The sequence below is a fragment of the Dendropsophus ebraccatus genome, chromosome 1, assembly GCF_027789765.1.
Source record: "Dendropsophus ebraccatus isolate aDenEbr1 chromosome 1, aDenEbr1.pat, whole genome shotgun sequence".
Taxonomy (NCBI): domain Eukaryota; kingdom Metazoa; phylum Chordata; class Amphibia; order Anura; family Hylidae; genus Dendropsophus; species Dendropsophus ebraccatus.
The window spans coordinates 109443869-109459498 of NC_091454.1; the positions used below are offsets into that span (position 1 = coordinate 109443869).

Consider the following 15630-nt stretch of genomic DNA (forward strand, 5'->3'; position numbering starts at 1 on the left):
CTCCCCACTGATCACATGCTGTGTCACCTCTGCAGGCTGCTGTGCTGTGTTTTCTCCCCCTCCTCTGTGACCCGACATTTGCAGAGAGCTACACACAGCCCAGGACCTCGGGAAGAAGACTGTAAGATCCTGTGTGGTTTCTCCCATCCTCCTGCGGCAGGGTCCTGCACTGTAAGCAGAGGGGGCGGGGCCTAGAGAGACGGGACTTATTGCTGCAGGAGAGACACATAGAGCAAGTACAGCTCACTGTGTCTGTGTAACTAAACTATACACAGCAGATGAGTAGCCCTGCAGCAGGGATTCTGACACCTGGGGCAGAGGGGAGCACACTGGAGGTTTCTCTCTAGTCTGAGCCTGGCGCCCCCTGCCTTGGACCACTTGAGGGCGCCCTAGGCCATCGCCTATTCCAGCCTATGCTTTGTCATGGTCCAGGCGCGGAGCTACGGGCGGGCGGAGGGCAGTCTTACCAGGTGATGGGGCAGAGGGGGAGGTGATGGGGCGAGCGAGCTGGGCGGGCGGCCGGCCAGGGGTGCATGCAGCTAAGTAGAGTCCGGGGGGTGCCACCAGCGCCCCCTGGCTGTCGGCGCCCCGTGCGGTCGCCCGGCCCGCCCGCCTCTAGAAACGGCCCTGCATATGAGTAATATTTTGTAGATACCTCTCATACCAAACAAAGAGCTGTGGAATGTTAAAGCATAGATCTACAAGATCTCTGAAGGTATCCTGTGGTAACTGGTACCAAGATGATGGCAGCAGATTATTTAAAGTGTCACTGTTGTTATAACTTTCAAAATCTAAAACAACAGTAGATGTGATATAAAGCAAGTTTGCGATTTACATATATCTTTTTTTTAGTTATCATGGAGAACACAGCACTTCCTGTCTTCTGACTTTTTTCTCAGAGTCAGAAAACAGGAAGTCTTGTGTATCCCAGGCCATCTGAGTGCTCACAGAGAAGGAAGTCATGTGACTGATGGACACATTGAGCCGTGACTCTCTGTACTGCCTGGAATTCCTTTTAGTCTGTTTTTTTTTTTTTTTTCAACCAGCACAAGTCAGAAAATCTGCCTCCAGGAGACTGGACCTAGATTTCTGTTAAGTTCAGCTTTGTTTTACAGCATGATAACAAAAAAAATAAAAATAATGTATATTGCAAACTTGCTTTATATCACATCTACTGTTGATTTAGATTTTGAAAGTTATAATGACAGTGACACTAAGTCTTGTAATTTGCAAAGTGGAGCGTCCATGACACAGACTTGTTTTATCAGCACACCCCCAATAGGGATGCACGATGCACCGAAATATCGATACTACTATCGATATTTCGGACTAAAAAACGGTTCGGTACCAGGATTTCATGGAATCGATACTTTATGTTAAGCTGCACTATTAGGCAGCTTAACATAAAGTATAACGCAGAGAACACCGCCGGCGGCTAGCTGAGCGCCAGCCATGTTCTCTGTATGCCTCTTCCTGCTCCCTGGTGTCTCCTCCTCTGCACTCTCTCCCTCCGTTCCCGGTGGCGCCAATTTCAAATAGAGGGCACTTTGCGATTGCTAGTGCCGGCTATGTAACTGTGTAGATGCCCCTGCCACACTGACAGCGGCATCTGACCCCTCCTGAGCCCGCTCCATATGCAGCAGGGGTCAGCTACTGTGTGTAACAGACCCCTGCTGCCGGTGTCTCTCTGATAATAGAGGCTGGCTCGGCCAGACCCTGTTATCAGAGAAATGATTTATGCAGAGGAGCCGGAGCTGCACGGAGGTGTCCGCGGCTGAAGAGGGAGAGCAGGAGGTCCGGGAGTGAGGAGGCTGGAGAGGGAGAGCGGGAGGTCCGGGAGAGAGGAGGCTGAAGAGGGAGAGCTGGAGTTCTGGGAGAGAGGAGGCTGAGAAGGGGGAGTGGGAGGTCCGGGAGAGAGAAGGCTGGAGAAGGAGAGTGGGAGGTCCGGGACAGGAGGACGGAGAAGGCTGGAGGTGAGGAGGCTGGAGAGGGAGAGCGGGAGCTCCGAGAGAGAGAGGACACAGCGTATAGCAGAGCTGTCTGAGCAGCGTATAGCAGAGCTGTCTGAGCAGCGTATAGCAGAGCTGTATATGATCGCTGTACGCGGTATAGTGGAGCTGTCTGATTGATCGCTGTACTCAATTATGTAAAAAACGCAAACCTTTACTTTTAACGTAATAAAATGAAAAAGGTCCATAAATTGGTATCTCTGTAACAGTGCAGGCCTGAAGAGTATAGATAACATTTCAGGTTTATTATATTTGCTGTTGTGTTCGTTGTGTTTTTAAAAAATATTTTAGTAAGTATCGAACTGGTATTGAGTATCGAAATAAAAAAGTCTTAAAATTCTGGTATTGTGACATCACTAACCCCCACAAATACTCAATTGCACAGAGATCTAGGGAGTTTGGAAGTCAAGTGAACATTTTAAACTCTTATGGAATATTCCTTATATGATGGCTGAGTAATTTTTGTTCAGTGTTTCATTGTTAAAGACCTCATATTCTTTTAGTAGTCTAGAAGCTTCATTTTGACATTGTGCAGCTCACATAGCATTCTCATTATTGTGTGGTACCCAAAGCTATGCCACATAGTTACATTTGGTGGGGTAATGTGACATTTAAAAGTCTGAAGCTCGCATAAACAAAACAAAAAATTATGCAAAGCATAGCAATAACCTAATGTAGGGTGAAAACTTAAATGGCCAGGATTGCTCTTTCATAACTAACCTACCAGAGAATACAATGAAACATGAATAGGTACCAATAAAATAATTAAGTCTCTTTCACTGCTTTTTTTTCTACTGCACACAAATGCAGATGTACAAAGAGCTTTATTGTGGTCATAGTTAAATCCATGGGGGCGTTTGCACAACTGGATTGTCGGAGGTGCTGGTTTAGAGCTCTGTGTTTTTGAGAGTCCCCTTCATTCTTAGGATTGGTGGGGAGTTGAGAGGATGGCTTCCCATCAAGTATTAAGTGATGGCATATCCTAGCAATATGGCACTACTTTATATGATGGGAAAACACCTGTAATCCTATTAGTCTTACGGTTATTAGATGATTTTTAGAGACTATGAAGGCTGGCAAAAATAAACACAAAAATGTAAAATAACGAACACAACCAAAACGGAAACATATAAACCTTTTATTTTACAGTTCTGAACATATAAACAAGCCTTGATGATTCCCTTAGCAGTGTTTCACCCTGCAATGTCTTCAGGCGTTAGGCAAAACTGACAGCCAAGCTTAACAAGCAGAGTTCTGAGCTGATTGAAGTGGACAGTGAAGAAGGCAGAGTATGTGGATGTTTCACAGAAAGAGTATACACCTGCAGCAATAAAGATAGCAGTGGGTGAAACAGAAAAGATCAAATATGTTTTGCTTAATGCAAGTAGTCATTTAGAGTGCATGCACAAAGTCTTATGAGATGGGAAAAAAAAGACAAAAGAGCATGTGAAATGACTTCAGATGCTGGAAATTTCTGAGTTAGATAATTTTACTCACAGAAGTATCCATTATCAAAACATGCTGGCGAAAAGGGTCACTGACACAAATGTTTTTTCTCCATCAACTTTATTCAAAGTTTAAAGCGTAACTATAATTTCAGTAGCCAAAAATGAAATTTCTCAAATAAAAAGCCCACGTGTTACCCTTTAAAAAGAGCCCTAAACTGCGTTCCTATCTTGTGCGGTTGCTAAGATATCCCCAGTTGTTTGGCTCAGAATAATAAATGAATTTTTCTCCTGGCTGAGAGATAGTGGGCGTGGTCTCCTCCTGTCTGAAAGTGGGCGTGGCCTCCCTATCTCTCTCATCTTGCTGGGTACCTCCATCCACTGGCTGCTGACCAGCGCCATAGCAGATGGTATCACACACACTGGACGGTGGGATTAGATACAGCATCATAGCAGATGGTATCACACACACTGGACGGTGGGATTAGATACAGCATCAAAGCAGATGGTATCACACACACTGGATGGTAGGATTAGATACAGCATCATAGCAGATGGTATCACACACACTGGACGGTCATCATAGCAGATGGTATCACACACACTGGACGGTGGGATTAGATACAGCATCATAGCAGATGGTATCACACAAACTGGACTGTAGGATTAGATACAGCATCATAGCAGATGGTATCGCACACACTGGATGGTGGGATTAGATACAGCATCACAGCAGATGGTATCGCACACACTGGACGGTGGGATTAGATACAGCATCATAGCAGATGGTATCACACAAACTGGACGGTAGGATTAGATACAGCATCATAGCAGATGGTATCGCACACTGAACGGTGGGATTAGATACAGCATCACAGCAGATGGTATCGCACACACTGGACGGTGGGATTAGATACAGCATCATAGCAGATGGTATCGCACACACTGGACGGTGGGATTAGATACAGCATCATAGCAGATGGTATCGCACACACTGGACGGTGGGATTAGATACAGCATCATAGCAGATGGTATCACACAAACTGGACGGTAGGATTAGATACAGCATCATAGCAGATGGTATCACACAAACTGGACTGTAGGATTAGATACAGCATCATAGCAGATGGTATCGCACACACTGGATGGTGGGATTAGATACAGCATCACAGCAGATGGTATCGCACACAGTGGGATTAGATACAGGGCTGCATTACAGTAAGGTGTGGGACACTATGCAGGGGAGTGGGGGCTGGGGGAGCACAGCACTCTTCCCTCTATGAACTCTGATGCCTGACAGGAGCACATAGCAGGACAGCACTGCTCTCCTGCTTACTACAGGAGAGCACCAGCACTTAAAGGGTGTCAGGCTGACCGGAGGAGGAGGGAGGGGACCGCAGTGCTCCTCTGTCTGTGTGCTCCGGTGTACAGATAGCAGAGCACATGGAAGCAAAGTGCAGGAGTCGGGGGAGGGGGCCATAACACTCAGAGATACCGGAGAGGAGCCTGAGCTGCGGAGGAGGGGGCTGCCGACCAGTGCAGGGTGAGAGGAAGCAGGGGAGGGGACTGGAGCTCTCCTACTTCTGTGTGCTCCGGTGTTTGACCTGTCACCAGACACCGGAGCACATGTCAGGAAGGAGAGCTGGGGTCTGCTGCTTACCACACAGCCTGATAATCACCCAGCTCTAGCAGACAGCAGCAAGATCAGGAGACACCTCCTCACTGCCTGTCATGTGACTTGCTGAGAGCCCGTACCTAACTGCTCCTCAGGCAATGTACGGATTTTCAGCAGGACTGGACAGTCTTGCACAAGTAGCAGAGAGACAAACACACAGATGAGGGGACATTCTGCTTCATATATTTAAAAAACGGCTCAATTTACGTAATTAATCTAAATTGCAAAAATTCTTATAATGGCCTAAACTAACTAAAACTAAATTGTAAAAATATTTTATAGTTGCGCTTTAAGTATTTAGAAACCAACACAGTGTACATACTGCAGATTATTCATCCCTCTCTATCCCTGGGGTGAAACAACAGACATATTAATCCATAATCCTTCACATGGTGATACTCGAGCAAAGGGTCCCAGCATAGGCATTTTCTGGGCAGAGTACCCCCAAATTAATTTAAACCCCCAAACCAGAATTCTAAATTGATTCAGATGCCAGACCCAGACTCCTAAGTTCAGTCTCCAAACCACCTATTTATCAGGATCCAGGCTAAACCCCCAAAATATATTTAAATAGATTCAGAACCTATAGTTTAATTTAGGACCATAGACCAAAACCATTAAATAATTTCAGACACCAGACCCCATTAAAAAAAAAAAAAAAAAATCAGACCCCAGAACAGATCTCATTAATGGAAACTTAAGACCAAGCACAGCAGTGTCCAGAGAAGACTAAAAACTGCGAGCAATGGAACACGCTGATATTCATATATGCAGGAAATATTCACTATAAAAGTCATTAATTCATTTAAACCTATGCTTATTTCGGGCTAAGTCCAGTGGGCAGTCTTATACAGTGACTGACAGCCCTCCCTTGGTCTATGATTAAAGATAGCTTGTCACTTACAGAGTGGGACTGCTTACTGGCCTAGTAGACATATAAAGGGCAGAAAGGTAGATGGATTAATTATAACTTATATTTATAGATGAGCGAACCTCGAGCATGCTTGAGTCCACCCAAACCCGAGCATTCGGCATTTGATTAGCGGGGGCTGCTGAACTTGGATAAAGCCCTAAGGCTATGTGGAAAACATGGATATAGTCATTGGCTGTATCCATGTTTTCCAGACAACCTTAGAGCTTTATCCAAGTTCAGCAGCCCCAGCTAATCAAATACCGAACGTTCGGGTTCGGATGGACTCGAACCCGAACCCGGTTCGCTCATCTCTACTTATAGTGAATCATTTTCTTAAAGAATTTGTATATCTTCTTAGCTCATTTTGCTCTAAAACATGTGACAGGTTTTTATTTAGGAAATCCAGATTACAGAGCAGTGAAAGGTTTCCTGCTTTAAAGTTAACAGTGAAAGGGTTAAAGGCTATCAATGCCTTTTGAAAAGCATTTTTCGTATTGTAGTTAAGGTGCAGAAACATTTTCTTTGTAGGTGTTCATTAGGCCCCGTTCCCACTGAGCAAAGGTAGCGGAATTCCGCGACGGAGTTGTCCGCTGCGGAATGCCGTTAGCCTCCCGCTCATAAGGGGAGTCTATGGGAGGCGCGCGCTCCTGCTCTGTATGCGCTGAAGAATGAACATTCCCCCGCGTCACCATGACGTACCAGATATGTCATGGGACGCTAAGGGGCATTTCAGTATAAGAAAATTGTACTTAAATGAAACAAGCACCCCAAGATATGTACCATACTAATACAATGTTTTCACAAATTGTATTGCTTCAGCATGTTTTTGCTTAAAAGACCAGACAGGACAGTTCTCTAATCTTTAATGTGGTCTTGTCACCTATGCGCCTCTCTCTCCTGTCATGATGCATCACCTTCTGCTGTATCATGAGGCTTGGCTGAGCTCAAGCCCCACAACTGCCAAGAGACATCCCTATCTATGACCAGCCCCCACATAACCATCTCCCTCTTATGGACACACGTACACATCTTTCTTCTTTGGCCCCTATTACACTGGATAATCATGAAAATTATTGTTGCATTGTTCGAATTTAAACAGTAATTGTTTTGTGTAAATGCAGGCATCGATCAAACGACCAATGAGAAATCATTTGTTCGTTAGGTGCAGACACCAAAATCACTATTAATTGTTCAGTGTAAAGGTCCATTTACACAGAAAGATTATCTGACAGATTATAAACAGGGATCAGGTCATAAAGAAAAGCCTGAGATTTCTCCTCTTTTCAAATCCATTCCTGGTTTTGGCTTTAAAGGGAACCAATCACCGGAAAAACGCATATTGAGCTTTTGAAATGTGCTGTTAGAACACACAGCACACTTGCCACACGTGTTTCCATAGCCTCCGTGCCTTCCCCGTGTAAGCCGCAAAGTAACTTTATAAAACTGGCGCCCTGTATGCTAATTACCTGAGGTAGTCACCTGGGCGGTGTTCGGCTAGCAGGTAGTCACGGTCCCCTGGGCGTTCTACCGCTGTAATCACGCCCCTCTGGGCGTAATTCAAATGGCCGAGTAGCTGTGACATTCTGATGCCGGCCGCCGCCGCACATGCGCAGTGCAGCCGCTTCCATTCCGGCGGTACTGCGCCTGTGCAGAATAGCCTCGAATAGCCTGTTAGCCGGAGTTCGAGGCTATTCTGCACAGGCGCAGTCCAACCGGAATGGAAGCGGCTGCACTGCGCATGTGTGGCGGCGTCCGGCATCAGTACGTAAGCGCGCCGACGTTGGGCACGGTGCGCTCCCGAGTGACGCCACAGCCACTCTGCCATTTGAATCACGCCCAGAGGGGCGTGATTACAGCGGTAGAACGCCCAGGGGACCGTGACTACCTGCTAGCCGAACACCGCCCAGGTGACTACCTCAGGTAATTAGCATACAGGGCGCCAGTTGTAAAATATACTAACATCACTAGTCTCTAACTAACATAGTATAACCATGTCAATCTAAAGCATAAGACATAGTTTAAAGTTATAATTGATAGTATAAGGTTCGAACCATTGTACGGCCATCTTGTCTCAGGGAGTTAGTTCTGAGAATAACTTGTTTACTGCATTGCGGTAACATATGCTAGCATCAGTCATATAGATATATATACATTTGTAGGGAGAAGCAGAAGTATATTCTGGGATGTCACGTAACTCTTTAGAAGTCACCATATTAGTTGAGGCTCAGAGACGGGAGGTGGGGGTTTCAGCTATATAAGCAGGAAATATAGGATAAGATGGAAGGAGGAGACCCTGGAAATGCTATCCCATCTGCACACCAGGCTTGTGAGACCTCTCCCAGAAACATCTAGCCCTGGACACATGAACTGAAGGACATTCTTCAACTCCAGATAATGGACTCTGCTTGAAACAACAACCTTTGTAAGATAACTTATTATTCTTATCTGTACCTGAAACTTTTGTATGCTCATTATTTTTGTTCATTAAATCATTGCTCCTATCTTTTGAGCGAGAGCACATGGACTAAGCTTGTCATCTTCTTTACAACTGCTGTGTAAAAGGATACGTGAGTGGCCCAAATTCTAACATAATTGGCGAGCAGCCAGACTTTTTCTGTTTTTAACTGGAGCTCTTCTCTCCCTCGCTGAGGGGGCTGCGTTTGACATTTTGATTGATTGCGAGCTTCAAGAAGAAAAGTAAAGAAAAACAAAGCCTGGAAACACGTACTTTCCACTTCTGGACAACAGCACAGGACTGCACCACACATCCCAGAAAGCCTCTGGAGCATCGGTGAGGGACAACAGCCAGTCCATACCAGAGGGGGCAAGCGGAAGCAAGAAGTTGTAAGTATGGATATCATTGAAACTTTTGCCAGCAAATCAGATATAGAATATGCCTGTAGTGATAGTACTATGACTAATGCACAGTTGTGGGATAGTTTGTACAGACAATGTGAAAGGGAAAATGTTAAACTAGACAACAAGAAATTGTGTATTAATAGGCTACAGAAGAAGCTTAGAAATGTCTTACAAATGGTAAAAATTTACAATGCTTTACTAATTGAAGATTCACAACCTAGGCAGAGTGTTTGTGTTGTTAACAAGTGCATGAATAATTCTAATGTGTCCGATGATGAAGATTTTATTCAATGCTCAAATTGTTTTATATTGGCTGAACAATTGGAAGCTATGGAGGATGAGATTGAAAATAAATCAAAATTGCTATCTCAGATGCGTTGTGAAAATAAGAGAATCTCCGCTGTTAGGAGAACTAGACGACCTGTCATCGCTACCCCTAATGTAACAAGCTCGAGTGACGCGTTCTTTGAGGATAGCGATGATGTAGATATACAGCGCAGAAATTTGTTAGATAAGTCCACTCAGTTGCATTTACAAATAAATGAACAACTGAGGAAAATTGTCAAAGACATGCCCTCTTATAATGATAAGATGGATGCCTTTCACAATATGGATGTATTTGAATCAAATACAGATAGGTTCCAATTGTCAAATGAGCAAAAGAATAAAATTTTCAGGATATGGTTACCATCACATATGGCTAGAAGATTAGAAGAGACACCCAGAGAGGAAACATTCGGGGTACAGGTACACAGCACTGAGGTAGATCGCTTAAGACAGCTAGTGTGGTTTACAACAGGGGATCCTACTCCCTCAATAGAATGGATGGATATCTTGAAAGTAACTATTCAAGATGATCCATTTGCCTTTCTCTTGAAATTCGAAAAAGCTTATCGAATGGTCATGAGAATAGAAGAGGGGGAGGAGCCAGATTCTATGATTTCCGCCTTTGTGAGGAAATTTAAGTATCTGGATCCTGTGTCAAGCCAAATCGCTATGGAAAAACATACTTTGCATGAGGCAGCACTCTTTATTGATCGTATGAGGCGAAGAATGAAGCTGTCTAATGCAAAAGTTAAAATAGCGGTTGTGCATGAAAAAGACCCGAAGCGATCAGAGTCTGAAGGGAAAGTTACCAGTGCAGCACAGAAAGACCTTCCGGCTGGAAAGGTCGATACATCTAAAAAGAAGGGTAATCAGTCTAACGTATCTTGTTATTTTTGTGGGGGACGAGGTCACCTTAAGTGGCAGTGCCGCAAATTTCTGAGAAGTCAGAATTTAGGGAAAGAAAATGGTTTGGTGCCTACAGCTCCAGCCATGGTAGAAAAACCACAGAACACATCTCCCTATGCACCCCTCATCAAACAGATACATGAGTTAGCTAAACATGATTTTGCAGGAGGTAGTGCAACAGGAGACAGGAGATCTGGCAAGGAGAATTTGTCTCCTTCGCTGTGACTGGAAAGGAATGCGGCTCCCAACACACTTAATTACCTAGCTCCAGTTTCTGTTGATGGCTGTGGACGTCCTTATGTTCAAGGATTTCTGCAGGGAAAGGCGATCACATTCCTCATAGACACAGGGGCTCAAATAAGTGTGACTAATCATGACCTAACAATACCACCTAACTATACTGTATGTTCTATAGTAGGTTTTTCTGGAAAAGGGGGAACTAATGCTACGTTGGTGTCTGGTGTACAATTTGACATACCTGGATTTTTAAGTACTGAAATTGATATTTGGCATTGTCCTGGTGCAGAGAACATCATAGGGGCTGACACTATGAAGGAGAGAGGTTGGATCATAGACCTAGGAAATCAGGTGATTTGGCAAGATGCCAGTAACAGAAAAACGGTTGTAATTGATCCAAATGACTATAGTTCTATAGCAGGTATCAATGTGGTAGAAACAGTGTCTGCTGATCATGTGTGGCCAGATGTTAATGAACCAGTACTTGTTGAATTGGTGCAGAGGTTTCCTTCATTGTGGGCTCAGTTCAGAAATGAGGTGGGGACACTGAAGGACGTTGAAGTAAAAATAGAGGGTGTTGACCCTAAGCCTCAGAAACAGTATAGATTACCTCCAGGTGCAGTGGAACCATTGTCTAAAATTGTCAAAGAATTGCTTCAGCAGGGTGTGGTCCGGAAAGCAAATTCTGTTACTAATCATCCAATTTGGGCAGTCCAAAAACCGGATGGTTCGTACAGAATGTTGCTGGATTTGAGACGATTCAATGCAGTTACTCCTAATGTAGCGCCCATTGTAGCAGAAACGCCTGACATCATGTCCCGCCTAAACGCTAATGCACAATTTTTCTCCGTGATAGACGTTGCAAACGGTTTTTTTTCCATTCCTATAGAAAAATCGAGCCAGTACAAACTAAGTTTTACTTTCTTGGATGAACAATATGTTTTTTGCAGGTTACCGCAAGGAGCACATTTGTCACCTAGTGTATTTCATCAGGCCTTGGCTAAGGTGTTGTCAAAGTTTTCCAGACCAGATTGTATTTTACAATATGTGGATGACATTCTGTTGGCAACTGAGACTAGAGAGTTACACCTTACTCTACTAGAGGAATTGTTTGAGCTGTTGTTTGAATCAGGTTTAAAACTGAATCCAAATAAGGTGAAATTGTTGCAGCAGGAAGTTCAGTATTTGGGTGTGCTAATTAGTCCTGGCCAAAGGCGTCCCTTGCAGGAAAGAATAACTACTGTAGCTTCATTACCTGTTCCAACCACTTACAAATCTTTGAGACAGTTCCTGGGATTGGTCAATTTTTCCAGAGAGTTCATTGAGGGCTTTGCTGAAAAGGCCAAACCCTTATATGAAGTCCTGAAAGATACTCATGATGACAGTTCATTTGGGCCATGGGGAGAAGAACAGCAGAAGGCGTTTGAACAATTGAAGCTTGATTTGCAAAGGGCACCCGCTCTGGCAACTGTGTATCCATCCAAGCCTTATGCCTTGCAGGTTCATACCTCAGAGACAGCTGTCTCAGCAGTTCTACTGCAACTACAGGGAAAGGAATGGAGAATTGTTGGATATTTTTCCAAACTCCTTTCACCTGTAGAAAAAGGTTTTGAAATCTGTGCAAGACATTTGGTTGGGGTTCACTTTGCAATCAAGGCCACAGAACATATTGTGGGCTTTGGTCAAATAATCTTGCAAACTCCCCATTCCACATTGAAAATGCTTCTTGAGAAAAATGTCCCAGGGGTGTCTCACCAGAGATTTGCACATTGGTTGCTGACTATATCGTCAAAACAGATTGTGGTGGATCATAATGCAAAATATGTACTTCCACAATTGATGCAGTACGAAGGAACATCTCATGAGTGTATTGACTCTTTTCAGGGGGAGTATCCATCTCTTTTCAGAAAGGAAGCGAGTGATGAGGATGAGCCAGTGTTTGTGGATGGCTCCAGATTTTGTGTAAAAGGTCAATACTTTACCGGATATGCCATTTGGTTTCCTAAGAGAAATCAAGAGATTCAATATAGATTGCCAGGACATTACTCAGCACAGAGGGCCGAGATTGAAGCTGTGAAGAAGGTGCTTGAGATTGAAAGAGAAGAAAATCAGGGTCCTTTGGTTATCTATAGTGACAGTTCTTATGTTGTAAGATCATTAACAGACTACTTACCTGTGTGGAAAAGAAGAGGTTTTGTTGATTCATCTAACAAAGTGTTAGTACACAGTGACACTTTACTAACCATTTTTGAGTTTGCTTCTAACCATCCTAATCGTTATGCCATAGTCAAAGTGCCAGGGCATAGCAAAGGAAAAAGTGAGTTAGCGGTGGGAAATGAGAAGGCTGATTCCCTTGCAAAAGAAGCAGCTTTAACGGGAAAAATGGAAGAAGAAACTAGGACAGAACCCAAGGAATTGTTGCCAGTAAAAAAAGACGGTAATGTGCCATCATTCATTGATGAACAAATGAAGGATCCGTTCATTGTTGAGCGGAAAAGTGATTTGGTGGATCCATTTGTTTGTGAAAATGATGTGCTATGTTACAAAATGCAGGATGAGTTCTTACCTGTAGTTCCCAAGCGTTTACAATCGGAATTCACCCGTTTTAATCATGTTAGCTTAGGTCATGTGGGTCAGCAAAGATTGCTAGAAATCCTCAAAGGAAAGTTTTATTGGGACAAAATGGGGGATACTGTACAAGATGTTGTTCAGTCATGTCTCATCTGTGCTCAAGTAAACCCTAGGCCTAAAGGACAAAAGCCTCCACTACTGAGAGTGCCACCTGCAGATGGTGCGTGGAATACCTTACAGGTAGACCACATCGGACCTCTGGCTTCCGGAAAAAACGGTATGAAATATGCCTTAGTTGTGGTAGACGTGTTTTCTAAATGGGTAGAGATCTTACCTGTCAGACGAGATGATGCGCTTTCTACAGCACGTGCATTAGTAAATCATGTCTTTTGCACGTGGGGGATCCCTAAGCTGTTATCATCTGACAGAGGTAGCCACTTTACAGGTAAAGTGATGCAAGCAGTGTGTTCCATTTTGGGAATACAGCAACAATTTCATGTTCCATATCATCCACAGTCAGCACGAATAGTAGAACGAATGAATAGAACAATCAAGACTAGAATAGCAAAGATGTTGCTAGACAAAGGAAACACATGGGTAGATGTGATACCTATGGTACTGATGAGCGTCCGAGGAACCAGTTCCTCTAGTACTCAATTTACACCTTTTGAGTTAATGACAGGAAGGAAAATGCCTTTAACTTTTCCTCATGAACCATTTTTGTCAACCCCACAGAAGGATGCAATCGCCAGAACAAAATGGCTACAGATGCTCCAAGACAACTTGAAAATGATCCTCCCACATGCAGCTTCTAAAATGCAGCGTATGGTACCCCCACACTCTTCAAAGTTTGTAAAAGACGCAAAGGTTATGATAAAAACCTTTAGGAAGAGTGGACCCTGGGAAAGTAATTGGGAAGGACCTTTTCAGATCATTGATACATTGGGTCAGGTTATGATTTTGGTAGAAAGAACACCAAAAATGACTAAGAATGCACGCAAGCAACAGAAAGTGTGGGTGCATGCTGACCAATGTAAACTGTATAATTCCAAATAATAACATCTTTTGTTTTTCTTTCAGAATAGGAGGTTATCCTAATCATCAAAAAGGATTCCTGGAAGAAAACGTCTATGAGAAAACCTCCAAGATGGATGCAGAACATCTTGCATACAGCTTTATTAATCATGGTATATACTCTGAGTGGAGTGTGCGCTGACGGATCACAAAGTGCGACCGAGGTTCAAGCGTCTCAGGAAAATAGAGGTGCTCAGGAAAACCTACCTGGTCAAACTCAAGATGCATCACAGGTTTTAAAAACTGTACCCGAGTCTGGAGAAAGCATTGATGACGTATGGATTGATGACCTTCACGAGGAAATGTTTGTGGACACTTCCAGAGACATTGGTGGGAAAATTTGCGTTGGGTATGGAGTTCGATGCTGTGTAGAAATATATTTTGCACATAACACTACTATTGACATCGACATGAAAGCAGGACCTAAGAAACGCACATATACACAATTGCAGGGAACATATGTACACAACAGACAACTTGGAAAATGGGAATGCATGCCTAATGAAATGTCATTTTGGTACATAGAGATCCAAGGACATGAGCCAGCCTCATGGACTGGGGATGTCACGAATTTCAAGCTAAGCACCAAACAAAGTGGGAAAAACAGGGATGACTTCTCTTATCGATCTCAACTGTTTGCTACTTTTCTGAATCCAAATAGAATAACAAATAAGGACACTGATGAGGATTGGTCAGAAGGATGGGTTTTTCAAGTAGCAAGGGCAAATGTGTATGTACAAGTAAATGTGCAGTTAACAGTAACAAATAATATTGCCCCAGAGATAAGAGTTATTAGTCAGAACACTACTATCCAAGAAGGAATAGATCCCTTGCGGCTTCAGTGTGGTACCAGATTACCTTTACCAATTGATGCTGTCATCAAATGGTCAAGGGAAGGTAAAATCCTAGGGAGTTACACCAATGGATTTCCAGGCCTTCTTCATAAAGGAGAGTACGGAGATGTAAGATGGGCTGGAAATCTGTTCAACTTTTATATTGCTAGTCCTCTTAGGAAGGACTCAGGGCAATATGAATGTTGTGTCACCACAGGTAGATCCTATAAAAATTGTAACAGTACCTTTGTTAGGGTTTGGGCTCCTGAGGATAATGCATGTACCAATGTAATGTTTAAACCGTCTGATCCCTTCCAGGTTAACCATTTCCAGACCAAACCTTTATTAAGAAATGGAGTCTTCGTAACATTAGTGTGGACCTTCAACATTACTAATTGGATGATCTCTAGCAGGTTTCCTCAGTGTAAGCCTTATCTCTCTAACTCAGAGATAGGACTTTCACAATGGTTCGGACAAAACTCTCCTAAAACATTAAAGAGTAAAAGAGGGGTGGTGGAAGGAGTCTTGGGAGGTTTTGGAACTTTGGGAAGTTTAGCTAATACTATGGACATAAACACTTTACAGGCAGATTTAAAGACAATTGGTTATCTGGGAAAGAGAGGAGTGCAGGTGCAAAAAGATGTAAACCAATTGTTAGAACACATGGTTATGAGCATTGCTACTGTATTGGGTTCATCAGTATCCCATTTACAGGACGCAACATTAGGGTTAATAGAGAGCCAAGAGGAAACTAAAGTGTCAAGAGCTTGTTTAGAGATCC

The 15630-nt window shown here is 43.5% G+C and overlaps 1 protein-coding gene across 2 annotated transcripts in view; it reads right to left on the minus strand.

The window, feature by feature from the left end:
- Positions 1-3154: 3154 nt before the first annotated feature.
- The window catches only part of POT1 (protection of telomeres 1), a 78544-nt gene continuing 66068 nt past the window's right edge, over positions 3155-15630 (minus strand). For both annotated transcript variants that reach the window (XR_011363855.1, XM_069976681.1), the window contains one exon: positions 3155-3330. The gene's annotated coding sequence lies outside the window, so the exon portion shown is untranslated. The remainder of the gene's footprint in view (positions 3331-15630) is intronic.